This window comes from Sapajus apella, unplaced genomic scaffold (assembly GCF_009761245.1).
Source record: "Sapajus apella isolate SASKATOON/1434 unplaced genomic scaffold, GSC_monkey_1.0 scaffold183, whole genome shotgun sequence".
In the NCBI taxonomy this organism is placed as follows: domain Eukaryota; kingdom Metazoa; phylum Chordata; class Mammalia; order Primates; family Cebidae; genus Sapajus; species Sapajus apella.
The window spans coordinates 46511-74311 of record NW_022437123.1 but is presented as its reverse complement, the minus strand read 5'-3'; the positions used below and the strand labels follow the sequence as shown (position 1 = coordinate 74311).

At 49.8% G+C, this 27801-nt stretch overlaps 1 long non-coding RNA gene across 1 annotated transcript; it reads right to left on the bottom strand.

The window, feature by feature from the left end:
• Nucleotides 1–97: 97 nt before the first annotated feature.
• LOC116543164 lies at nucleotides 98–27148 on the bottom strand. The gene is made up of 4 exons (XR_004265497.1): nucleotides 27138–27148; nucleotides 25306–25311; nucleotides 17386–17392; nucleotides 98–434 (listed from the first exon to the last, which is right to left on the bottom strand). It is a non-coding gene; the product is annotated as an uncharacterized LOC116543164 (long non-coding RNA).
• Nucleotides 27149–27801: the final 653 nt, after the last annotated feature.

Genomic DNA, 27801 nt, shown 5'->3' with positions numbered 1-27801 from the left:
CCCACCCACATCAGAAACACATGATGCTCCAGGTCCCACTGGGCGACTTGAGCACTTGTTTGGTGAGCATCTGTCCACAGGGGCATGTTTGCTCTGGAATATGCACTTTGGGGCTCCCGGGGAGGACTCCTTACCAGGAAGACTGGCCAGAGAACCAGGGAAGGGCAGTTTTGCTCAAATATGCACCTCTCTCATATTCCATCAGCAACCTGGCTCCTGTCTCAGAGAAGCTGTCTTCACCCCATCCAACACCCTAAGACCAGCCTATTCTCCACTCCCACCCACCAAAAATATGAATCCTGAGCTCATCAAAAGTTCTATCCTCCTGTTCCCAATTTATATGTTACATAAGATGAACAGAGGAGTGACTAGGGGCTGGGTGGCCATGTCTCAGCTCTGGGAGCAGACAGGCAGGTGGAGGCTGGAGAAGAGACCTCATCTGGCTGGGACACCAGGGTAAGGAGCCAAACTGTGTAGGAGGAAAGGGAGCCACCCACCAATGCCCCACCCAGCGACATGTACTGGATCCTGCCTAGTGGATAACCATTGCACACTGAGTCCCATAGATTCTTGACATTTTTTTAACTGCAAAACATTACACTAGACCAGCCCCAGCTCTGAGGGGGCATCCTGCCACAGTTGAATATCCCACCCTGCCTGTTCACCTCACACATCAGCGTGTGCGCACGTCATGACTCCAGCTGCTTTCTTCCTGGGGCTATGGTAGCTCAGGGCTAGTCTGATCTCTCTTGGGCTATTTTTGTTTGTTTGTTTGTTTTGTTTGTTTGTTTTTGAGGCAGAGTCTTGCTCTGTCGCCCAGGCTGGAGTGCAGTGGCATTATCTCAGCTCACTGCAACCTGCACCTCCTGGGTTCAAGCAATTCTCCTGCCTCAGCCTCCTGAGTAGTTGGGATTACAGGCACAAGCCACCAGTCCCAGCTAATTTTTGTATTTTTAGTAGAGACGGGGTTTCACCATGTTGGTCAGGCTGGTCTCAAACTCCTGACCTCATGATCCACCCGTCTCAGCCTCCTAAAGTGCTGGGATTAAAGGCGTGAGCCACCATGCCTGGCCTCTTTATTTCTTCTCTTTGAGATCACAGGGGATGTGATTGCCACCCACCCACTGCTGATGTCAGTGAGCTCTGTGCAGGAGATAGGAATCCTAGGACCAAGTGACATCTTTCCCTCCCTCCCAGCAGGGCAGCCTGCAGCTGGTGACGCTGGCAGGAACAATCAGGGGCACCACTTCCACTTGCCCTCCTGACGGGTCCTCTGTCACTGTCCGAGTAGCAAAACTTAAGGACGGCTTCCCCACCCGGAAGCAAGGGGAGAAAGTGAGTAGCATCTGAACTAGAGAGAAATTTGAGAGTTTCTAGCAGGAATATCTGTGAAAGGAACTAGGGTGTGCAGAGCCTGTCTCCACATGTGGTAGAAGGGGTGGCCTCCTATGCCAGTGGAAGGCAGGAGGAAAAAAGCAAGAAAAACTCAACAACTACTCCTCAGTGAAAAGCAGAGGCCCTGCCAGCTCTGCTGCACTCCTGGCAAAGCATTTCTCCAGCCCCCGGGGGACCCTCACTGCTTTGGCATCTGAGCTCTGTTAGCAAACACCATCACCCTGTGCAGGAGTTGCCTCCAGCCTCCTTCCCACGCCTCTCTCCATCTGCCTCTCCCTGGCTCCTGTCCGCAGAGGCCAGGCCTCTGGGTCATCTCCATGCATTCTGAGAGAAGGCCAGCAAGTCTCATCTGAGAGCCTTGTGGGGGTACACAGCGATTTGTCCTGATTGAGACTGAATGGGTATCCTATTTCCCCACCTGTCCCCCACCCTTAGGGAAAAAAGTAATTAAGCCATTGGCAATTGGAGCCCCAGGAAGGCAGAGTCGCCCATTCACCTGATTAAAAAGGGGACTGAAACAGGGAGCCAGGCCAGGAGATTCCCCGGGCAAAAAAAGCACCACAAATCTCAGTGCTGTTATTTCAGCCAGTGTAGTGAGTTGCCGCATAGGATATCACACAGATCCTGGTGTCTTTTCAACAGGCGAATGGAACACCTGGGAGAGAGTCAACCATTCAACTAAAAAAAAAAAAGGCTCTGAGGCAGGGAGCCAGGTGATCAGGCTTGGCTGGTCCCACCCCCACAAAAAAACAAACAACAACAAAAAGAAACCCAGCAATTGGAAACGATCTGGGTTGAGAGTTTCACAGCAAGCACAGCTGAACCTGGGACGGTCCAGCTCTGTGGGGGAGGGGTGTCCGCCATCACCGAGGTACTCCACCACTACCGAGGTAGTCTGCCATTGCTGAGGCAGCCCGCCATTGCCGAGGCAACCTGCCATTACAGAGAGAGCCCGCCATTACACAGGTGGGCCACCATTGCCGAGGCAGTTCTGACTACACCCATATAAACAGGACTGCAGAGAAGATCACACGGCAGCTGGGCAGAGCCCACAGCAACTCAGAAAAGCCTCTGCAGGCAGACAGTGACTGGGCTGCCTCCTTGCTGGGCAGGGCAGCCCAGAAAAAAAGGCAGCAGCACAACAGAAACTCATTAATAAAGCCCTAATTCCCTGGGACAGAGCACCTGGGAAAAAAAAAGGGGTTTATGAGTTCTGCTGCAGCAGACCTAAATGTACCTGCCCAGCAGCTCTGAATGAACAACAGAGCTCACAGCTCAGCACTTGAGCTCCTATAAAGGACAGACTGTCTCCTCAAGCAGCTCCCTGGCCCCCGTATATCCAAAGAGTCACCTCATAAAGGAGAGATCAGACTGACATTTGGCGGGTATCCTTCTGGGACAAAGACAGCAGAAGAAGAAACTGGTAGCAACCCATACTGTTCTGCAGCTGCTGCAGGTGATACCCAGGCAAGCAGGGCCTGGAGTGGACCTCAGCAGTCCTACAGCAGACGGGCCAGACTGTTAGAAGGAAAACTAAGAAACAGAAAGAAAGAACTTCATCATCAACAAACTGGACGTCCACTCAGAGACCCCATCTGAAAGTCATCAACCACGAAGATGACAGGTGCATAAATCCACAAAGATGGGAAGAAAGCAGCGCAAAAAGGATGAAAACACCCAAAACCAGAACACCTCTCCTCCTACAAGAGATCACAACTCCTCACCAGCAAGGGAACAAGGTTGGATGGAGAATGAGTGTGATGAAATGACAGAAACAGGCTTCGGAAGGTGGGTAATGAGAAACTTCTGTAAGCTAAAAGAACATCTTCTAACCCAATGCAAAGAAACTAAAAACCTTGAAAAAAGATTTGGCAAAATGCTAATGAGAATGGACAACTTAGAGAGGAATATAAGTGAATTGATGGAGCTGAAAAACACAACACGAGAACTTCATGAAGTATGCATAAGTTTCAACAGCCGAATTGACCAAGCAGAAGAAAGGATATCAGAGGTCGAAGATCAACTCAATAAAATAAAACGAGAAGGCGAAATTAGAGAAAAAAGGGTAAAAAGGAATGAACAAAGTCCCCAAGAAATGTGGGACTATGTGAAAAGACCTAATCTACATTTGATAGGTGTACATGAATGTGACGAAGAGAATGAATCCAAGCTGGAAAATACTCTTCAGGATATTATCCAGGAAAACTTCCCCAACCTAGCAAGGCAGGCCAACATTCAAGTCCAGGAAATACAGAGAACACCACAAAGATATTCGTCAAGAAGAGCAACCCCAAGGCGCATAATCGTCAGATTCACCAGGGTTGAAATGAAGGAGAAAATGCTAAGGGCAGCCAGAGAGAAAGGTCAGGTTACCCACAAAGGGAAGCCCATCAGACTCACAGCAGATCTCTCAGCAGAAACCCTACAAGCCAGAAGAGAGTGGGGGCCAATAGTCAACATTCTTAAAGAAAAGAACTTTCAAACCAGAATTACATATTCAGCCAAACCAAGCTTCATAAGTGAAGGAAAAATAAAATCCTTTGCGAACAAGCAAGTACTCAGAGATTTCATCACCACCAGGCCTGCTTTACAACAGCTCCTGAAAGAGGCTCTACACGTATAAAGGAACAACCATTACCAGCCACTCCAAAAACTTACCAAATGGTAAAAAGCATCAACACAATGAAGAATTTGGATCAACTAATGGACAAAAAAGCTGGCTAGCATCAAAATGACAGTATCAAATCCACACATAACAATATTAACCCTAAATGTGAATGGACTAAATGCCCCAATCAAAAGACACAGACTGGCAAATTGGATAGAAAGCCAAAACCCATCGGTGTGCTGTATCCAGGAAACCCATCTCACATGCAAGGATACACAAAGGCTCAAAATAAAGGGATGGAGGAAGATTTACCAAGCAAATGGAGAGCAAAAAAAAAGCAGGAGTTGCAATTCTCATCTCTGATAAAATAGACTTTAAAGCAACAAAGATCAAAAGAGACAAAGAAGGACATTACATAATGGTGAAAGGATCAATGCAACAAGAAGAGCTAACGATCCTAAATATATACCCACCCAATACAGGAGCACCCAGATACATAAGGCAAGTTCTTAATGACTTACAAAGAGACTTTGACTCCCACACTATGAGAGTGGGGGAGTTTAAGACCCCATTGTCAATATTGGACAGATCAACCAGACAGAAAATTAACAAGGATATCCAGGACTTGAACTCAGACCTGGAACAAGCTAACCTAATAGACATTTACAGAACTCTCTACCCCAAATCCACAGAATAGACATCCTTCTCAGCACCACATCACACCTACTCTAAAATTGACCACATAATTGGAAGTAAATCACTCCTCAGCAAATGCAAAAGAACGTATATCATAACAAACAGTGTCTCAGACCACAGTGCGATCAAGTTAGAACTCAGAATTCAGAAACTAACTCAGGTCCGCACAGCTTCATGGAAACTGAACAACTGGCTCTTGAATGTTGACTGGATAAACAATGAAATGAAGGCAGAAATAAAGATGTTCTTCAAAACCAACGAGAATGAAGACACAACATACCAGAATCTCTGGGACACATTTAAAGCAGTGTCTAGAGAAAAATATATAGCAATAAATGCTACATAAGAAGCAAGGAGAGATCTAAAACTGACACCCTAACATCAAAATTGAAAGAGCTAGAGAAGCAAGATCAAAAAAACTCAAAACCTAGCAGGAGACAAGAAATAACTAAGATCAGAGCAGAACTGAAGGAGATAGAGACACAACCCTTCAAAAAATCCATAAATCCAGGAGCTGGTTTTTTGAAAAATCAACAAAATAGACCACTAGGCAGATTAATAAAAAAGAGAGAATAACCAAATAGATGCAATAAAAAAGGATAAAGAGGATATCACCACAGATTCCACAGAAATTCAAACCATCATCAGAGATTATTACAAACAACTCTATGCACATAAACTAGTAAACCTGAAAGAAATGGATAAATTCCTGGACACTTGCCTCCTCCCAAGCCTAAACCAGGAAGAAGTTGAAACCCTGAATAGACCAATAACAAGGTCTGAAGTTGAGGCAGCAATTAAGAGCCTACCACCCAAAAAAAGCCCAAGCCCAGATGGGTTTACAGCCGAATTCTACCAGACATACAAAGAGGAGCTGGTAGCATTCCTTCTGAAACTATTCCAAATAATGCAAAAAGAGGGAATCCTTCCCAAATCATTTTATGAGACCAACATCATCCTGATACCAAAACCTGGCAGAGACTCAACAAGAAAAGAAAACTTCAGGCCAATATCCATGATGAACATAGATGCAAAAATCTTCAATAAAATACTGGCAACCCAATTGCAACAGCACATCAAAAAGCTTATCCACCATAATCAAGTAGGATTCATCCAGGGGATGCAAGGCTGGTTCAACATACACAAGTCTATAAACGTAATTCACCACATAAACAGAACCAAAGACAAAAACCACATGATTATCTCAATTGATGCAGAGAAGGCCTTTGAAAAAATTCAACAGTCCTTTATGCTAAAAACCCTCAATAAACCAGGTATTGACAGAACGTATCTTAAAATAATAAAAGCTATTTACGACAAACCAACAGCCAATATCATACTGAATGGGCAAAAACTGGAAGCATTCCCTTTGAAATCTGGCACTAGACAAGGATGCCCTCTCTCACCACTCCTATTTAATATACTACTGGAAGTTCCAGCCAGAGCAATCAGGCAAGGAAAAGAAATAAAGGGCATTCAGTTAGGAAAGAAGGAAGTCAAATTGTCTCTATTTGCAGACGACATGATTGTATACCTAGAAGACCCCATTGTCTCAGCTCAAAATCTCCTAAAACTGGTAAGCAACTTCAGCAAAGTCTCAGGATACAAAATCAGTGTGCAAAAATCACAAGCATTCCTATACACCAATAACAGACTTAAAGAGAGCCAAATCAAGAACGAACTGCCATTCACAATTGCTACAAAAAGAATAAAATATCTAGGACTACAACTAACAAGGAACATAATGGACCTCTTCAAGGAGAACTACAAACCACTGCTCAACAAAATAAGAGAAGACACAAGCAGATGGAGAAACATTCCATGTTCATGGTTAGGAAGAATCAATATCGTGAAAATGGCCATACTACCCGAAGTAATTTACAGATTCGGCGCTATCCCCAGCAAGTTACCAATGACTTTCTTCACAGAACTGGAAAAAAAAAAACCTTAAACTTCATATGGAACCAAAAGAGAGCCTGCATAGCCAAGTCAATTCGAGGCAAAAATAACAAAGCAGGAGGCATCACACTACCGGACTTCAAACTATACTACAAGGCTACAGTAATCAAAACAGCATAGTACTGGTACCAAAACAGAAATATAGACGAATGGAACAGAACAGAGGCCTCGGAGGCAACACAACATATCTACAACTATCCTATCTTTGACAAACCTGACAGAAACAAGCAATGGGGAAAGGATTCCCTGTTTAATAAATGGTGATGGGAAAACTGGCTAGCCATGTGCAGAAAGCAGAAACTGGACCCCTTCCTGACACCTTACACTCAAATTAACTCCAGATGGATTAAAGACTTAAACATAGCACCTAACACCATAAAAATCCTAGAAGAAAATCTAGGCAAAACCATTCAGGACATAGGCGTAGGCAAGGACTTCATGACCAAAACACCAAAAGCACTGGCAACAAAAGCCAAAATAGACAAACGGGACCTAATCGAACTCCACAGTTTCTGCACGGCAAAAGAAACAGTCATTAGAGTGAATCAGCAACCAACAGAATGGAAAAAAATTTTTGCAATCTACCCATCTGACAAAGGGCTGATATCCAGAATCTACAAAGAACTAAAACAGATTTACAAGAAAAAAACAAACAAGCCCATTCAAAAGTGGGCAAAGGATATGAACTGACACTTTACAAAAGAAGACACACATGAGGCCAACAAAGATATGAAAAAATGCTCATCATCACTGGTCATTAGAGCAATGCAAATCAAAACGACATTGAGATACCACCTCACACCAGTTAGAATGGCGATCATTAAAAAATCTGGAGACAACAGATGCTGGAGAGGATGTGGAGAAATAGGAACACTTTTACACTGTCGGTGGGAGTGTAAATTAGTTCAACCATTGTGGAAGACAGTGTGGCGATTCCTCAAGGACCTAGAAATAGAAATTCCATTTGACCCAGCAATCCCATTATTGGGTATATATCCAAAGGATTACAAATCATTCTACTATAAGGACACGTGCACACGAATGTTCATTGCAGCTCTTTTTACAATAGTGAAGACCTGGAACCAACCCAAATGCCCATCGATGATAGACTGGACATGGAAAATGTAGCACATATACACCATGGAATATTACGCAACCATCAAAAACGATGAGTTCGTGTCCTTTGTAGGGACATGGATGAACCTGGAAACCATCATTCTCAGCAAACTGACACAAGAACAGAAAATCAAACACCGCATGTTCTCACTTATAGGTGGGTGTTGAACAATGAGAACACATGGACACAGGGAGGGGAGCATCACACACCAGGGTCTGTTGGGGGGAAATAGGGGAGGAACAGCAGGGGTGGGGAGTTGGGGAGAGATAGCATGGGGAGAAATGCCAGATATAGGTGATGGGGAGGAAGGCAGCAATGTGTGTACCTATGCAACAATCTTGCAGGTTCTTCACATGTACCCCTAAACCTAAAATGCAATTAAATAAATAAATAAATAAACTAGTGGATGGGAAGACTTTTTTTTTAAGGCTTTAATTTCAAGCATGACATGCCTGCTGGTAATGAACCTGCCCGGCCCTGGGAGAAAAAAACCTGCCAAGAACTTCATCTCAGGGAGCAGGGACAACATGTCAGTGCCAGGAGTACCCCTGCTTTGTATTCAGCACCCCTGGCCACCAGGGACCCCGCAGCTCCTCCATAGAGGCAGAGGCAGGGGAGGAGGGAGAACTGGATGGCACTTCCACTTCTGCATGGAAGGAAATGAAGGGGCAGAGACATCTTTGCCAAAGTTATCCAATAGGCAGAAGGACCACAGCTCCCTGGAACCACAGAGGGGAAGAGGCAGCCACACAGGGTCCCCAAGGATCCAAGTGTTCAACCTCCAACAACTTATTCTGTTTCTTTTCTTTTTTTTTTTCTTTTTTCTTTTTCTTTCTTTTTTTTTTTTTTTTTCATAACTTTAGTCAAAATTCTTACTTATTAACTCAAGAATCTGGCTGGGTGCGGTGGCTCACACCTATAATCCCAGCACTTTGGGAGGCCAAAGCAAACGAGTCACAGGGTCAAGAGTTCAAGACCAACCTGACCAACATGGTGAAACCCCATCTCTACCAAAAATACAAAAATTAGCTGGGCATGGTGGCAGGCACCTGTAATCCCAGCTACTTGGGAGGCTGAGGCAGGAGAATCACTTGAACCCAGGGGGTGAAGGTTGCAGTGAGCCAAGATCATACAACTGCACTCCAGCCTGGGTGACAAATCAAGACTTCGTCTCAGAAAAAGAAAATGAAAAGAAAAAAAAAGAATCCACTTCTCTGTAGGTAACACACATCCGTCCTAGTTTTGCCCAAGAAATCTACCAAGAACAAGTAAAACAAGCCTTTAAATATTTGGAGATATGCATGGAACAGTTCAGGTTACTCTGCTGAAAGCTGCCTGTCCACAGTTTCCCCAGAAAAACATGCCCAAGGTCACAGAGCTCCTTATGGTGCAGCCATGCCTGCTCCCAGCACCCAGAGCCCACCTTCCCTGTCCTTCTTTCTTGGTGCTGTGCTACTGTGGATGGTAATGTACTGGTGGCTGCAGCCGGCATGCCCCAGGCTAAAGAGACCAGGCTATGCGTCAGGAGCCGGTAGTGGAAAGAAGTGAGGAGGTCCTGCCACTGCCTCCACTGCTCCAGCCCCAGCCTGCACACCAGGGGGCCACTCTGCTGGCCTCCCAGAGCCCCATCCACTCAGGACCAGCAGCAGCATCTACTCAAACAGGCTCTACGCCCTCTGCCATCCTCCTGGGAGCCAGCTCGCCTTTCCGATTTGCAGGCATGCTTTCTTTTGGCAGGGAGCTGCTGCTATCTGTTCTCTGGACCGTAAAGCAAGTATTCATCAATAAATTAAGAGAGTGACTGAGATGGGAAGGCTGACAGATAGGAAGTCACTCTGCAACACAGAAGAGGCCAAAGTGAATCTAAAGCAAGACTGGGTTCCCACCCACTTCCCTGAGTCTCCTGTGCACCATGCAGCCCATGCTTCTTTCTTGAGATGGAGTCTCGCTCTGTTGCCCAGGCTGGAGTGCAGTGGTGCGATCTTGGTTCACCACAACCTCCACCTCCTGGGTTCAAGTGATTCTCCTGCCTCAGCCTCCTGAGTAGCTGGGATTATAGCCATCCACCACCACACCTGGCTACTTTTTAATTTTTAGTAGAGACGGGGTTTCCTCATGTCAGGATGGTCTCAAACTCCTAACCTCGTGATCTGCCCGCATTGGCCTCCCAAAGTGCTGGGATTACAGGCATGAGCCACCACGCCTGGCCTCGACGCAGGCTTCTAAGAGAAGGAGAGACTTGGAAAGTCACCTGCCTCCCTCTGGCCCCATGACATCCTCAGGGTGAATAAGCCAAGTGTCACAGCAACAGGTAAGCCAGGCTTTCAGCAATGCCCTAAGCCAAAATAATGACCCTAATCGCTGTGTTAGATGAGCTAAGTCACTCCAACACTGCCTGCCCAATGACTAACACTATAAAACCTCCCTGCAAATCAAAATGCTTCTCCCCCAGAGCCTCCTCACTCTTCAGCATGAACCTTAGTTCTCACAAATGCATCTTCCACACCTCTGCCTCTCTACCCAGCTCACAGCACATCCTCCTACCCAAAAAGCCTTCCTTCCCTTCTCTGCACTGTTCTCAATCCAATCCACGGCCTCCAAGGCCAGCAGAAGCCCCATCTCCTCCTCCAGGCCTGCCCCCCTATTGCTCTGCAGTGGCTCCAGCCGTCCGTACCCCTCATCAGTCTTAGAGCCTTCTCCCGCCTTGTGAGCACTGACCTTTGCTGGGTGCCTGTTCTGCCTACAAATGGCTGCATGAGGGCAGAAGCCTCCTTTCAGCCTTCTCTGTGCAATGTCCTCACATCAAGCACGATGCCAGACACGAGGGAATCTTGTTCCTAAACAGTCAGATATGGGCTGGGTGAGCCGTGGAGGAGGGAAGCAGCAAGCAAGACACGTTTTCAGCCCTGCAACAGAAGTGCCCCCCCCACCCCTTGGTGCGATGACACATGACCTCCTTCAGTCCAGCCTGTACTGCCCAGAGCAGATGGCAGGAGAGGGGCCATCTGTCCGTCCACAACCACACACAGAGAGGTGAGCCCCTCTGCATATGCTTGTGAGTTAACAGACAGGGAAGCCTTTAGCTGAGGCAGTGTCAGGAAGGCCAAATAGCACAGCACGCTGACCATATACTGCTAACGGGCCGCGCCATGCTGGGCGCCATTCATTCCTCTAAGCCTCAGTTTTTCCATCTATAAAACAAAAAGTTGAAATTAATAATATCCAAAGCCCTTTCCAGCCCTAAGAGCCTATGATTACTCTTCTATTTAGTGCTCCCTCTAGCTGTATGAGGTAAGTAAGACAACTGCTCTTCGTTTATTTTACAGATAAGCAGGCTGAGGCCTCCGAGGCTAAGTTACCTGCCCGCAGAGCTAGGAGCTGGAACCAGGCACCTCTGCCTCCGTAAGAGTGGCCCCACCTCTCTTAGGGAGGGGCACAGAAAAGAAACGATGTCCCCCAAGTGCTTTGTGAGCTGGGCCTGAGAAGTGCTGTTACTTGCCTCTTACCCCCTTGTGAGATGACATCATGAGCTAAACCCTTGGCTCAGGAAACCAAGGCTCAGAGATGTGACTTGCTTAGAGACCCATGGTCAAGGTCTGATGCCAATTCACCACCCTGCCTCAAGAGCTGACCATTTAAATATACACAAACAGAGAGAGAGAAGATGGCAAAGTTTCAGGTCACAATGACATTAAATCACAACTGCTAATTATACCCCAACCTGAATATAAATCAGAATCAGTAACTTCTGAGTTCAGGCACTTCCCATATGTGGAGTGAACAGAGTTATGTGAGGCCCTTGATCAAGTGTAAGCTGAGGGTGGGCAGCTTTAAAGCAGACCCCAGGCTGGGTGCAACAGCTCATACCTGTAATTTCAGCACTTTGGGAGGCTGAGGCAGGAGGATCACTAGAGTCCAGGTGTTTGAAACCAGGCTGGGCAACATAGTGAGACCCCATCTCTAAAAAGAAAAAAATGTTTTAATTCACTGGGTATGGTGGCACATGCCTATAGTCCCAGCTACTTGAGAGGCTGAGGTGGAAGGATGCCTTAAGCCTGGGAGGTCGAGGTCACAATGAGCCATGATTGTGCCAATGCACTCCAGCCTGGGTAGCAGAGTAAGACCCTGTCTCAAAAAAAATAAAATAAAATAAAAGCAGGCCGGGCATGGTGGCTCATGCCTGTAATCCAAGCACTTTGGAGGCCAAAGCGGGCGGATAACCTGAGGTCAGGAGTTCAAGACCAGTCTGACCAACATGGTGAAACCCTGTCTTTAAAAAAAAATAAATAAAATAAAATAAAAGCAGACTCCATAGGCCCTCCCTCCACTCCTCCAAGCCTTCATGATAAAGATAAGCACTCCCACCATGAACACCTGGAGGTAGGAAATGATGTTGTATTATAAAGGGCAAACGGAGGGGTCAGGAAAGCACCTGTGTTGAATTGTGAGCTGGCAAGAGGAGCTGAAAGCACAGTTCAATGAACAGAACAGAAACAGACTGACAACAGCAAAAAGAAACACTTAATATGCATTTTCATATAAGATCAGAGGAATAAATTTGTTCTTGCTTTTGCTTATAGGCCAGGCACAGCGTGGTTCATGCCTATAATCCCAGCACTCTGGGAAGACGAGGAGGCAGATCACCTGAGGTCAGGAGTTTGAGACCAGCCTGGCCAACATGGTGAAACCCCATCTCTACTGAAAATACAAAAATTATCCAGGCATGGTGATACATGCCTATAATCCCAGCTACTCAAAAGGCTGTCTTTTAGGCAATGTAGAATAGTCATGACTTCGGGGTTTTTCTGTAGTCTTCCTGAAATACTTAACCTGGCTTCCAAAGTCAAGATCAGGGGTGCTGCTGGGGAGCTTCTCTGACCTCCTGAAGGAATTAGTATCCAACTCAATAAATGCCAATCAGGCCAAATTTAACCACTTCCACCCCTCCCAGCCCTAGCCAAGGCACTCCCAAAATCCACGATCACATGACAGGCAACTCTCACCTCAGCCTGACATCAGCTCCTCACAACCACTCAGTCTCTGCGGGGAGCCAGACACCTCCCATCACAGCACGTGCCAGGCACCAGGCCTATGGCCTTGGCCTCAGGGACTCCGTCACGCTGCTCACATCTGCACAGGACCTCTGTGCCACCAAAACAAAAAAGGAAACCCCATCGGTGGGTCCATGAAACTCACACAGGCCCCTGTGCTGTCCTCCCTATACCAGCTTACACAGGCCACCTGCTTTGGGGTGGCAGAGGCTTGAGAGGGAAGAAAGCACTAGAGAAAAGTTTAACACAGCTGGGTGGGGCTCCTTTATCAGCTGCCCTCGTCAGCTATTCCCATTACATGATGTGGCCATGGGCAGGGCCAGTCAGCTGCTGGGGAGATTCAAACCCAGGTCAGCCCTGGCTCCCCATCTCCTTAGACAACCTCTGCAAAGGGTCCGCATGCCACAGTCAGATGAGGTCCATGCACAGCTAATTCGGGCTCACCTAACACTGCCTCTTTATAAAAAGCCCGGAGCTGGTGGGACAGACAGAGCCAGGCTGGAGGACTCAAGGCTGACTGTCCCTGCACTATCAGCCCTCCAGCCCAGCCACGTACGTGCCTTGATCCTCATTGTCTCTCCTGACTGTGCACCGCTATTTCGGCCTCTGGGGGACAGAGGGGAGTTGAAGACTGTAGCAGGGAACCCCCAGGATGGGGAGGCTGGCATCAGAGCAGCTCTCTGGGTGGCGGGGCAGCTGCTCCTCCACCTCTCCCGTCCCCTGGAAACCAACAAATACATTTCACTCAACAGTCAACACATACCGTGCATGATGCATCCACCCCATGCAGTGGTCACAAACCAGAGAGAAATGTCCACATGAAACTGTGCCACATGCTGCCCATCACTCATGGACCATTAAAGAAAACTGACATGGAATCACTATTTTAAGGACAGGATGGCGGGGAGGCATACGTGTAAACAGAGCCCTTGGCGACTCCAAGTTCATCTGCGACTCATTTCTCGTATATGTTTAATGGGTTTATTAAGAGTATCCCCGCAAGGTCATCACAAAGCAAAAACAAGTTTACATATGAAAAGCCCTTGAAACAGTGCCTGGTGCCTAGTGAATGTTCTCCAGGCACTGGATGCTGTCGTCATCATCATCATCAGAATGGACAAGACAGAAGCCAACAGCCATTCATTTCAGCTCTGTTTTCGGTGAAGGACTGTGTTGAGCATTTAGCTGAAAACCTGGCACTAAGGCACAAGGTTTGTGTAGAAGGCACCTGCAGGCCTGACCCAGGAGCCGGGGCAAGGCTAGGCACCTGTGTCCAGTTCTCTGCTGACTTGTAGGCAGTTCTCGCTCCCTGCTCCTTATCTCTAGAGTAAGGAGACTCCCTCAGCTTTGAGAATGTGGGAAGAGCAGGGGCGAGGGCAGGAAGAGGGCGTCTGAGCATTGAAAAGGCTGGGAAAAGACACTGGAGCCTTGAAGGCAGTCAGCACCTGCTCCCAAGAATGCAAGACTGGGCCTGGCAGAGAAGCGGGCTCTGCCCAGCCTGTGCTTCAAGGGGATGACATCACCACCACCACTGCCCTTGACAGAACCAGCCCTGTGTTCCAGGCTCTGCGCTGGGTGCTCCCAATGCTCTATTCCATTTCACCTCATACCAGTGGCTCAAGCAGGTGAGCGCTGCTATCCAATACCCATGCCCTTGGCAAACAGGAGGGTTCTGTTTTGGTTGCACACTGTGAGATGCTGGATGAGGAACAGTGTCCCAAATCAGCAGCTGCCTCTAGCCATGGTGAAAAAAGGATCCTGCAGAATCGGTCAGGACCCAGTTAGTGGCAGGCTCCCTACAAGTGTACATCGGGGCGGGGGGGGCTCTGTCCCCACCCCCACAGCCCTGGGAGAGCAGGAATGGCTAAATAAGGGCATAGGGCTGGGGGAGTCCAGGGGCTGAGATTTCTCCCTGGCTCCAGGGTAAGCCCCGCTCACACAGGCCTGTGCATACACCTGCCATGGATGAACGGCCATTCCTGTGCCATTCCCTGGCCTGGAATGTGCTTCCCTATCTCACTGCCTTCATCAGGCCCTCCAAACGCCATTCCAGTCTCACCCACTCCACAAAGCCTGGCTACAGGCTCCACCTCTCGCTGTCTGTACCAGCACCAGGGCGTGTGGAAATCATATTCCCCACAGGAACTGGGAGGGAACCAGAGGTGCCTGGCCTGAGAGGACTTGAGGGACATGGCAAGGAACACAGAATAATGCAGTGTTTTTGTTCATTTTTTTGAGACAGAGTTTTTGCTCTTGTTGCCCAGGCTGGACACAATCTTGGCTCACCACAACCTCCGCCTCCCAGGTTCAAATGATTCTCCTGCCTCAGCCTCCCGAGTAGCTGGGATTACAGGCATGCGCCACTACACCCGGCTAATTTTGTATTTTTAGTAAAGACAAGGTTTCTCCATGTTGGTCAGACTAGTGTGGAACTCCCAACCTCAGGTGATCCGCCCACCTCAGTCTCCCAAAGTGCTGGGATTATAGGCATGAGCCTATAATGCAGAGTTTTAAGTGTGAGAGGGATGGCCAGGTTTACAGTGTCAGGGCTTATTCCATGAGGCTCTGGGGGCCAGAGCAGAGACCAAGTGCTAGAACCTACAAGGTAAAAACAGATCCCTCAACTTCACTCAGCCAGGGACCCAGAGCTGGCCAACACAGCGGCTCAGTGGTGAGCTCCTTGCCATGAGAAGTCTGTGTGGAAAGTACCTGGCCCCCTGCCAGGCCTCCGCTCTAGGGAGGTTGTCCTGTGAGCTTTCATCCCAGCCTCATCTCACTGTTTGCTCCCACATTGCACTAGCAGCTCCGGGTCCCCTTTCCAGGTTGGCCTCCCCTCCCAGTTCTGAGCTCAAGCATGGCATTGATGGGCTGCCCAGCATCCAGGGGTGGTCAGCTGGTACTGACGGTCAGAGGCAGGAGGGCTGAGAACCCGCCGTCCTCTGTGTAAAGTAAAGGTGTCCTTTAAGCTAAAGGTGCAATGAAAGAAAGAACCTCCCCAGCATGCCTAGGAAACTCAACAAAAGATGAATGCTGGTTACCCCTGGATGAAGGCGTCATAAATGGTTTTAATTTATGCTATTTTTGTGCCTCTCTATTCTTTCCAGTACTCTTCGATGACTATGTGCTAGTTTTATAATGAAATAAGCTTTTTTATTTTTGAGATGGAGTTTTGCTCTCGTTGCCTAGGCTGGAGTGCAGTGGCACAACTTTGGCTCGCTGCAACCTCCACCTCGTGGGTTAAAGTGATTCTCCTTCCTCAGCCTCCTGAGTCACTGGGATGACAGGTACATGCCACCACACCTGGCTAATGTTTGTATTTTTAGTAGAGATAGGGTTTCACCATGTTGGCCAAGCTGGTCTTTAACTCCTGACCTCAAGTGATCTATCTGCCTTGGCCTCCCAAAGTACAGGGATTATAGGCATGAGCCACTGTGCCTGGCCCAAATAAACTTCATTTTTAAGAACCAACTTTCTTCTCACCTCTCAGACACATCCATCATCTGTCAAGATCAGCCACTCAGAGCCCTCAACCCTGCCTCCTCCTCCTTCAGACCCCACGGTACTCACACACACCAGGGAGGGTGTCACAGCCCACGGGGTTTCATCTCCAAGGTACCTCATTGCTGGGAAGCCCACAGCACCCAGCTCCCTGTGCTGCCAGATGCTGGGCTCTGTGGACAGCGTGTGTCACACAGCAGGTGCACACTGACGGTCCCCTTCCTTAGTCCTGGAGGTGGTCTCTTCTGTGGTTCTGCATGCCACCAATGCTCTCTGACTATCTCTAAAGACAGCCTTTGGGCCGGGTGCGGTGGCTCACGCCTTTAATCCCAGCATTTTGGGAGGCAGAGGCGGGTGGATCACGAGGTCAGAAGATCAAGACCATTCTGGCCGAAATGGTGAAACCCCGTCTCTACTAAAAGTTACAAAAAATTAGCCAGGCATGGTGGTGAGGATCTGCAGTCCCAGCTACTCAGGAGGCTGAGGCAGGAGAATCGCTTGAACCTGGGAGGCAGAAGTTGCAGAGAGGCGAGATCATGCCACTGCACTCCAGCTTGGCAACAGAGGAAGACTCCATCTCAAAAAAAAAAAAAAAAAAAAAAAGAAAAAAAGAAAAAGAAAGAAGGAAAAGACAGTGTTTGATGTCAGAAATGCCCCAGCCTCCAAGTAACCCATGACAGTATGAAGCCAACAATCAGGCATTTCTTCAGAGCTGTCTCCTGGAGATGGGGTGGCGGGAGGGCATGCCTGCAACCGAGGTAACTGCCAAAGTGCAGCAGGGAAGGAAGAAGAGAACGACGAGGAAGAAAGGGAGCAGGGAAGGGAGGGGAGGCAGACAGGGACGAGGCAGTGCATGGAAGAGAGCCCAGTCGTCCCCATAGGCCACCCTATCACCTCGGTCTCTTCCAGTGTCCAAGGCCCTTCTTCAGGGCTGCTGTCCCTAACATGTCCACTAACCTGGCAGCCTGGCAGCCAACAGTAACACCAAAGTCCAAGAGCCCAGCTTTGCACACCTCCAACACTCCTGTCACAGAGCAGGAAAGGGTTCTGGTGTCACAGACCTGGCGCCTTGAGCCATCCTGGGACAGACAATGTCTGTGGCCACTGAGGAGCTGACCTCAGCGTGGCTCAGCTGGGACTAGAATGGGAGCAGAGACAGAGCTTCTGCGTCTATCTGTGTGGTGGGAAGGTCTGCCTGTATGTGCATTATTCACCCTTCCATGGCCCTGCCTTCAGGGTGCCCCAGCTCTACTGGGGAGACTCACTCTGACACATGAAACATACCAGACACCCAAGAGGCACAGGAAATAGTAAGACATGAATGAGACATCACGGGTGAATACTAAAAAGCCAGGAACCCCATTCTGGAAAAACAGGCCTGACGGCATTGGATCAAGTCTGCAAAATCACCAAGGACAGTGAAGAGAACCGCCACAGACCTGTCTAAGATCCTGAAACAGACCCCCAGGCATCCCGTGAAGCTCGGAAGAATGATCTGAGGACAAATAGAGAGCAGTTGATTTTTACACAGTAGACAAAGGCACAGGCTCCTTACCATGCAGGCAACACAGGATAAAACATGGCTGAGACCAGGAGAACTCAGATAAACTCGTGGGAGAGCCACAGTGTGCCGTGGAGGGGAGCAGGCATGTGGGGGCGCTCCTGACCGCCACAGACGGCCCCTACCATCAGTGCCTGATGGAACTGCCTATCTAGCATGGGTGGGCCTCCTTCCTTCAGAGAAATTAAAGAAAATTTAATTTTCTTAAAACCCTTTAGGTTTTCTTGTTTGTTTTGTTTTGTTTTGTTTTTGAGACGGAGTCTCACTCTGTCGCCAGGCTGAAGTACAGTAGCCCGATCTCAGCTCACTGTAACCTTCGTCTCCCAGGTTTAAGCAATTCTCCTGCCTCAGCCTCCCAAGTAGCTGGGATTACAGGTGCACACCACCACACCCAGCTAATTTTTGTATTCTTAGTAGAGACGGGGTTTCACCATGTTGGCCAGGATGGTCTCAATCTCTTGACCTCGTGATCCGCCTGCCTCAGCCTTTCAAAGTGCTGGAATTATAGGCGTGAGCCACTGCGCCTGGCCAAATCCTTTAGTTTTAAGGGATTTAAAATGAAAACCTTTAAGCCAGCCCTGCCCTTGTGTGTGCTGAGCTCCAGAACCAGGCGCTGCCCACGAGCAGCAGAGGGAACACACCTGCCTAGGCTGGAGGGAGCGCAGGTGGTGTTTCCTCTTCTTCCCAGGAGCACCGAGCACCTAGGTGAGCTGAGCCACCAGAATCCTTGGAAAAACCCAATGTCCTTCTTCTTAGGGCCAAGAAGAAAGGTAGAGAGAGGGAGAGAGAATGGCAGAGAGGCCCCCAAGCTCCCACCGAAGGCTGCTCTATGCTGAGAGATGAGACTGGGTCAACTGCCCCAGGAGGGGATGGGGAGGAGAGAGCCCTAGCAAGGAAGCCTCCGAGACTCCAGACTCCACAGGAATCGTTTCCCGGGCCTGGCTGGGGTGGTGCAAGCCTAGTCAACCACACACCCTCCATTCCCTGCTACCGAGCTCCAGCAGGAACTGGCCCCTGTGAGCCAATGCCCACCTTATCCAATCTCACACTGTGACTAAAGAGACCAGCCACCATGCGGTCCTGGTTCTGGGAATGCTGGGGCCTTGCCATCTGGCAGGACCTGCTGCCACCCGGCACTTGCTGTCTGTGAGCGCAGGGTCTGGTGGGGTGGGAGATGACTGAAAAGCATGTTATCCCAAAGGAGAACTGCAGGCTACTCCTCAGAGGCCCCAGTCCCCATCGCCAGCTGCCTCTGCTCCTCCTACCTGTGCACCTCAGGCCATCAGGGGAGGGCTGGGACCTAGCTCCAGGGCTGTGGCTGGCAGAGACCGACCTGCCCTCCTGCCCACTGGGGCACAGAGGTCGTGGGTGGGGCTTCCACCCTCCTCACCTCCCCAGATGTCCACAGGCTTTGAGGAAATGCTTGAGGGGCTTTGGAAGTTCAGGGAAAGAAAAGGAGGCCCAGGAAGAGGATGAGGTCAGCCTGGACTTGCCTACTCGAAAGGACCAGAGTCCATGTGGCTGACGGTCTCTGGGGGAAGGGACAGGCGCCTGGGTCAAGAAGCCTAAGTCACACACACAGCCATCTCCCTGCCTCTGCACAGGCTGTTGGGGTGGAAACCAGCATCATATAAGTGCCTCCACCTGGGAGTGCACTGTGGGGGCAAGGCACCCCCAGACAGGCCCTGCTGCTAACACTTAACCCAGCAGTCCCAAGGGGCCAGCTGAAAGGACAGCCTCGCCCCAGGTGCCAGGCACCAGAGAGCTTATGACCGACAGCTAAGGCCACTGGTAAGCCCTTGCTTCCCAGGAGTGCAGAGCGAGAGGGCCTGTGACACAGGGAAGCCTCAGGACAGCGCAATCAGAGCTGGCTTCTCAGAGGCGGTGCCCTTGAGCTAGCTCAGTCTCCTTGCGCCCCTCTGCCACCCATTACTGGCACCTGGCTCGGGCTCTCCATCTGCCCAACACCTCGTTTCAGAGGAAAGAGGAAACCAACAGGGCCTTCACTGCCCTGCTCAGTCAAACCCAGGCAAGGCCAGCCCATGGAAAGGGAGCCAGGAGGGTGACAGTGGAGGGGCCGAAGCCCGGCTGCTTCTCCCCTGTGTTGTGATCTGGGCGCACACTGAGCTGCTCAGCCAACAGCTCTATCTCTCAGACTCAGGGCTCAGCCACGTGGGGATGAAGGGACCAGTGCAGCCCTGTGAGAAGAGTGAGGGCCTCGAGTCAGGCAGAGCTGGTGCCCCACAAACTGCTGCGAAACCCAAACAAGTTACTTCTCTGAGCCCCCTTATGTGCAAAACAAGGAACAACAGACAGGAGCCCCACATCTGGAGTTGTATGGGAAATTCAGTGAGGTGGTAAAGCACCCTGCTCCACACCTGCCTATGAGAGATGCACCACAAACAGTAGCCATGATGTCAGTAGGGTCATCACCACATGATGGCTGAGCCCAACAGACAAGAAGACATGGAAATCAGCCACTGTGCAGTCACTCTCAATAAGGAAGAAGGTGGAAAAACTCATGAGAGGCGGGGCGTGGTGGCTCACGTCTATAATCCCAGCACTTTGGGAGGCCAAGGTGGGCTAATCACGAGGTCAGGAGTTCGAGACCAGCCTGACCAACATGGTGAAACCCCATCTCTACTAAAAATACAAAATTAGCTGGCGTGGTGGTGCATGCCTATAATCCCAGTTACTTGGGAGGCTGAGGCAGGAGAATTGCTTGAATCTGGGAGGTGGAGGTTACGGGTGAGCCGAGATCGTGCCACTGCACTCCAGCCTGGGCAACAAGAGTAAAACTCCGCCTCAAATAAAAAAAAAACCTCATGAGAAACAAGCATCCTTATGACAAGCTTGCATGCATGCCTTTGTATTCAGTTATTTTTTCTGGTTTGGTTTTTAAGGCTCATCGATGATAGCCTCTTTCATTTCCCCAAATATACCACCCACACCCTAGCTTTCTCAGGTTGATTCAGAGGCTGTGCTAGGAGGCCTCTGGGGACCCAGTTCTCCCACAGAGATCCTGGCTGAATGCCCTGCCTCAGGGTCCCTTTAAGACAGGCCCGCAGTTCACTTCTGCACAGTTGGGGAAGTGTATGAGGCATGGGTGCAGCCGCCGTAGAGGGAAAGGCTCCCAGCCTGGGTCAAGCCCAGTGAGTGCTGGAGCCCCTTGTTCATTTGTTATGTCCTCCGCTGGCAGGCAAAGGGGAAAGAAAACTCCTGGCCATCGGGGCACCCAGACTCTACTCTGGGCTCTTTCCGGAACTGGCCATGGGAGTTTGGGCAGGTCGTGTGGCATGTCTACGTGGTTGCTCCTTATCTACAGAATGGGAGCTATGCTCACTGGTGAATGGAGGAGGGAGAGGGGGCAGGCTGGGTGGAATCCCAGGGCTGCAGGTATTGGACAGAAGGCATGTCCAGGGCCTGGGCCATGACCACAACAACCTAGAGCAGGGCACGTAGCAGAGCTCCTCCCAGGCTGCTGGCAAGGTCCCCCTTGTCCTAAAACAGCCCATCCCCTCCCCACCCCAGCTAGTGACTTTGAAAGAGCAACTTCTAGATGCTTGACCAACTACACACGAAGGCTTCTCCCTACTGGGAACAAAGAATAATGCCACCTTCATGGGCCCAAGGAAGCCCTGAGAGGGGGATCCACGAAGCCGGCCTCGGGAACCAGAGGAGGCAGAAGGCAAGAGGGCTGGGCGGAAGAATGTTTGCTCCCCTGATTAGCTGACCCCACCCAGAAGAAGAGGGAGACTTCTCCTTCTCGAGGAGCCCCCTGCCTCCTGGGGCCCCAGCTCTGAATAAGCTGCCTGGCAGCGACGGTGAGGAGGGTGCAGGGACAGGACTTTGCCCTCCACTGCTCATCAGCCAGGACACAGCCCCAGCTGGCAACATTTCATTCAGTACTGAGCTAAGGGACACACACCAGAGCCCCAGGCTGGCCAGGCCCTGCCACCTCCCAGCCCCACTGGGCTCACTGGCAGGCCAGGGTCCCCGCCCATAGGCAGCACCTATCATGGCCTGGAGCCCACACCCACCCTACTGACTACAGCAGGGCTGAGGGGCACTCATGGTATCTCAGGGAAAAAACTGAGGCCCAGAAGGAAAATGTTTAAAATTATGCACACCATTTCTCCAGGGCCACTTAGTTTGATCACTCTTTAGTGCTGTCCTTCCGGCCATATGAAGAAAACATATGTTTTCAAAACTTAGGAACATACTGTATTCTATTTTTTCTCACTTGAAATTACATTGACGCATCTGCAAATGTATGTGTTTTTCAAAACTCCAAGAACTGTACACCAAAAAGAGAAAACTTAAAGCTAGGAGTCATGGCTCATGCCTATAATCCCAGCACTCCGGAAGGCTGTGGCAGGTGAAGCCCAGGAGTCTGAGACAAGCCTGGGACAACATGGCGAAACCTGTCTCTGCAAAAATTAGCTAGGCATGGTGGCGCACACCTGTAAGCCCAGCTACTAGGGAGGCAGAGGTTGGAGGATCACTTGAGCCCAGGAGGTTGAGGTTGCAGTGAGCCGAAGTGGTGCCACTGCTCTCCAGCCTGGGCCACAGAGCCAGACCCTGACTCAAAAAATAAATAAATAAAAAGAGCCAACTTTAAGGCATGCATGTTGGTAATACATAATTATACGTACATACATATTATGTAAACTTCATAATGCACTGAGAACATTTTCCCTGTATCATTGAACAGCTTCCCAAACCCACTCATCCATGCACACATCATACGTTACCTAAAATGTTCCCCTAATGGGCCAGCACCGTGGCTCACTCCTGTAATCCCAGCACTTTGGGAGGCCAAGGTGGGTGGATCATGAGGTCAGGAGTTCGAGACCACCCTGGCCAACATGGTGAAACCTTGTCCCTACTAAAGACACGAAAATTGACTGGGTGTGGTTGTGTGCACATGTAATCCCGGCTACTCAGGAGGCTGGGGAAGGAGAATCACTTGAACATGGGAGGTGGAATTTGCAGTAAGCTGAGATCACGCCATTGCCCTCCAGCTTGGGCAATGTTGTGAGACTCTGTCCCAAAAAATTTAAAGTAAATAAAATGTTCCCCTAATGTAAGATATTTGCTCCTTAATGAGCACTTTAACACATAAAATATTTGATAGCTTTTCTTATTGTTTTCTTAGCATGGAGTTTTAGAAGTGCAGTCACTGGTCTGAGGATAGACCTTTAGTACCCTTAGCCTTAGTTCTGAAGGCTTTTCATACTCTCTGCAAAGCAGTTTTCCTCAAAGGTTTTGACATGTTATACTCCACCAGTGCTGGAGTAAAGGGCTGTATCATATTAGCAATTATCAGCTTAAAAAACCTGTGCAGTTGGAAATCGAGATGGTGTGCACCTGTATAGTCCCAGCTAGTAGGGAGGCTGAGACAGAAGAATCACCTGAGGCCGGGAATTTGAGCCTGCAGTAGCTGTGATTGCACCACAGCACTCCAGCCTGGGCAACAAGGTAGATCCTGTCTGTATAATAATAATAATGAAGAAAAAAGAAAGGCAAGAATAGAATACTATTGTTGCCATAATTTGAATTTCTTTGATTACTAGTGATGTTGTGTTCCTTCTCATGTTTATTGATCACTAATATTTCTCATACAAACCTAGTTACAGCAACAGCGAGCAAGCCACAACTCTGAAACTTCCTTGCCATCTTAATGTTATTGCTGTAATATACAAAACACACATTAACAGCAGTTAACCCTGTGCTCGTGTTTAATACCACAGCGCACTAAAGACAGGCTGGCGTGGCATGAGGAGTGGAGATTTGAAGCCAGACAGCCCTGGGTTTAAACGTCTTCTCCCTCATGGACCAGCCATGTGACCTTGACAAAGTAATTTAACCGCTCTTACCCTGGATGTCATCTGCCGTGGAACTATAAAATGAAACAGTTGTCACTTCCTTCTAGGGTCCCATGAGAATCAGGTGAGGATGGCACAGGGGAGGCAGGTGCACACGGCCACACACCCGAGGGGACTCAGCAGGAGGCAGCAATGACCACACGGGACATTACTGAAGAGTGGAGGATGCAGCACTCCCATTCCAGAGAGGAGGGAGGACGAAGACACCAGTGATACTGAGCTGTATGTTAGGACACTCGAGTCCAGTGTGGCATCCAAGAGCGCCCCTGTCAGTCTTCCCGTCGAGTACACTTTACAGGGAGCCTCATCCTCTGAGGGCTGATCATGGGAAGTCAGAACTGGACCCAGAGACCCTGGCTTTTCCTCCTCAGGAAACCAGGGGTGAGCTCAGCATCCCCATATGCTGAAGGCGGCAGGAGGCTGGCTGGCTGACGCCCCTCCTGCTTTGTAAGAGGGTCTGTCCTAATGCACAGCTGGGGAAAAGGGAGATGCTGCAGGGTGGGGGGACTAGAACGGCCCACCAGGGAAAAGACTGGTGCTCTCGGTGGTGGCTGGCTCTGGCTGAGGGAAGAAAGTCATTCAGAGAAATGCCAAGACACAGAGAGCAGCGTCGTGGCTTAGATCCCTCTTTCCTCTCTTCTCCAAGGGCTGGCAGTGGAGAGTGTATATTCCTCCGAAAATGAGAGCTGGCTGATACCAGGAAGCCCGGGGCCTCTGTGCCTACTCACTTCCCACCAGAAGAAAGCACCATTCCTCAGCACCGCCCCCACCAACTCAGGAACAGGTGAGTCCACCCAGCCAGACACAGGCACGGGGGGACAGATGTAGGGAGAGGCCCCACCTGGTGAAGAGAAGATTAAAGACTCACTTTGATCCTAAATACAATCTCAGCACTTTGGGAGGCTGAGGTGGGAGGGTCCCTTAAGGCCAGGAGTTTGAGACTAGCCTAGGCAACATAATGAAACTCTGTCTCTAAAACTTTTTTTTAAAAGGGCCGGGCACAGTGGCTCAAGCCTGTAATCCCAGCACTTTGGGAGGCTGAGGAGGGCAGATCACCTGAGGTCTGGAGTTGGAGACCAGCCTGACCAACATGGAGAAACTCTGTCTCTACTAAAAATACAAAATTAGCTGGGTGTGGTGGCACATGCCTGTAATCCCAGTCCAGAGGCTGAGGCAGGAGAATCACTTAAACCCAGGGGGCGGAGGTTGCAGTGAGCTGAGATCATGCCATTGCACTCCAGCCTCGGCAGCAAGAGCAAAACTCCTTCTCAAAAAAAAAATTTTCTTTTTTTAAATTAGTCAGGCATTGTGACTAATAACAGTCCCAGCACCTGTAGTACTAGCTACACAGGCTGAGGCGGGAGGGTCACTTGAGCCCAGGAGGTTGAGGTTACAGTGAGTTACCACTGCACTCCAGCCTGGGTGGGTGACAGAGTGAGACTCTGTCTCTAAGTATAGCTATACATACACACACTTTAAATAAGAAAACAAGCCTTTCAACAGGCAAGGAAGACCCCTCTCACAGTCAGAACCATGGGCTACTCCAAAAGCCACAAAGGGGCCAAGTAGAAAAGCAATTCTGATGCCTCCCCTCTCTTAACACCCCTCAGAGGTAACAACAGAAAAGAGCGCGGACCTCAGAGCCGTGAGACCTGGATTCGGATCCCGGTTTCCTCACTACTGCCCGGCTGTGTGAGTTCCGGCCTGTCACCTAACCTGTCTGAGCATGTTATTCCACATCCATAAAACAGGAATGAGGACAGAATCGTCCTCATAGATTGTCATGAGGATTAAGTGAAGTGAAGCGTGTGAAGTGCCCAGAGCAACGCCTGGCCCATACAAGAACTCGATTGCTAACAGCTACTGCTGGTGCTCCCTCGGAGCGGAGTTCCCCACCAGCTGCCCACTGTCCCAGCGACCACCATGCTCTCAGGCTGCTCCTCCACCTGACCCCACACTCTCCCACCCTGTCCTCATGACTCACATTCCCCCTAACCTGCAAACATATTCCTTGAAGAGTTGGAAAAGTAGCTGTGGGTAAAATGGCAGGATGTCTGCGAACTGCTTTAAATGCTCCAGGAGGCTGGCAGGTCACTTGAGCTCAGGAGTTCCAGACAAGTCTGGCCAACATGGTGAAACCCATCTCTGCTAAAAATACAAAAATTAGTCGGGTGTGGTGGCGTGCACCTGTAATCCCAGCTACTTGGGAGGCTGAGACATAAGAATTGCTTGAACCAAGGAGGCGGAAGTTGCAGTGAGCCAAGATCGCTCCACTGCACTCCAGCCTGGGCCACAGAATCAGACCTCAGCTCAAATAAAGAAAATGTTCCAGGAGGGAAAGAAAGGAGTGAGAGCAGATGGAATAAAGTCACAGTAGAATGTGGCAGCCAGGTGAGGGTTACACGAGAGTTCACTACATTATTCACCATATTTTTGTGCATGTTTAAAAATTTCCACACAAAAAAGCTAAGAGGAAAAAGGGGAGTAATAGGAACAGGGGACTATGTAAGGCCATGGTGCCTGTCCCTCTTTGTCACACTTCTCTGTGCCTGTCAGTGATGCCCTCCCTGTTCCTCCCCTGTAGCCAGCATTCTTTTGCCTTTATTCCATTTCAAAATGTTCATACCCTTGGCTGTTTTCCTCACCCCCACTCAGCCCCTTGCTTTTCTCCCTCTTCCTCATCCTCCCTGTCAAGAGCCTGTCACAAGCTCTGATGACCCTCCAAGAAGACCAAGTCCAGGAGAGCAGACCAGGAACAGGACTCCTGGGTTTCAGCCCCAGCAATGCCACTGTCTGCACCTATGCAACTAACCCCTACCCAGTTCACACCACATGAAAGCCCAGCAGAGCCAGCAAAGAGGTGTCCAGAAGTCACTTCTGCTGCTACTTCTAAAAGGCAAAAAAGGAGAGCCCCTTCCTCGGAGCCTGTTTGCTGGGATCCACCTCAGGCAGCAGAGCGGGGATGTGGTGGCTGCCTGGCAGACACTCCTCCCCACGGAGGGCTGGGGAAATGGGAATAGAGATGCCATGATGATCATATTAATGACAGTAAAAATTAGGACCAACAGAGCATGTCCCCTCTGCACAGGTGTACAGTGTGTGCTTTTCACAGACAATAGAGGTGGCAGTCATGCAGCATGCACAGACAGGCCTGGCTCAGACGGGGGCCACATCCCAGACAGCCAGCCTCCTGCCCTGCGTTCCAAGCAAGAATGTGAATACAGCCCCGCCACTCTCTTTCCACCGGCACCCTCCGTGCCTTGCCTTTCTCCTTCTTTTTCATGAGGGAGGAGAGTGTGCTCGCCCTTTCCTCTTCCAGGATGATGGAGTCAGGCCTGGAAATCAGAAGGCAGGATGGAGGGACAAATCAGGGTGCCCTCAGGTCTAATGCCAGCCATGTCCTGCCACACTGGGTGCCTGTATGGCAGGACATGGCTGGCCTGTCCTCTCCGGGCTGAGAAGACAACCACCTGACCTCCTTTGGGAGATAACCTGAAGCAAGGAAACAGCTTGGGGGTGAAGATGCTGTACAGACACTGGGCCAGTCCCTCCAGCCACTCATGTCTACCATGCACAGCCAGCACACCCGTGGGTGAAAGAGTGAAGCACTAAGCAGTGTGTCTACTGCTCTGGACGACCCCTGCTAACTCTCCCAATGGACACTCATGCTGCCCCACTAGGGACTGGGCTTCGGAGAGGTAACCCCCCATTTTTGAGTGGGGAAATGAGGGCATGGGATTTTACCCTGAAACAGGGAATATAGGCTAGTTGGCCTTGGGATCTAAACCCAGGAGTCCCGACTCCCAGCCAGGGCTCTCCCCATGAGACGTGGGGGAGTTTTCTGGGGAAGAGCACCATCTTGGGTTCGGTTTTCCTGGCTAGCCAAGAAGAAGGAGCCAGCCCTGAGAAACTCAATGACAGTCACAAAGGGCATCGTGGGAACAAATAAAAGCCACAGGCCACAATTCAGCACAAGGCAGGTTGGCCCCTGGCGGCCGCAGATTAATCAGCCCACTATGTCCCACGGG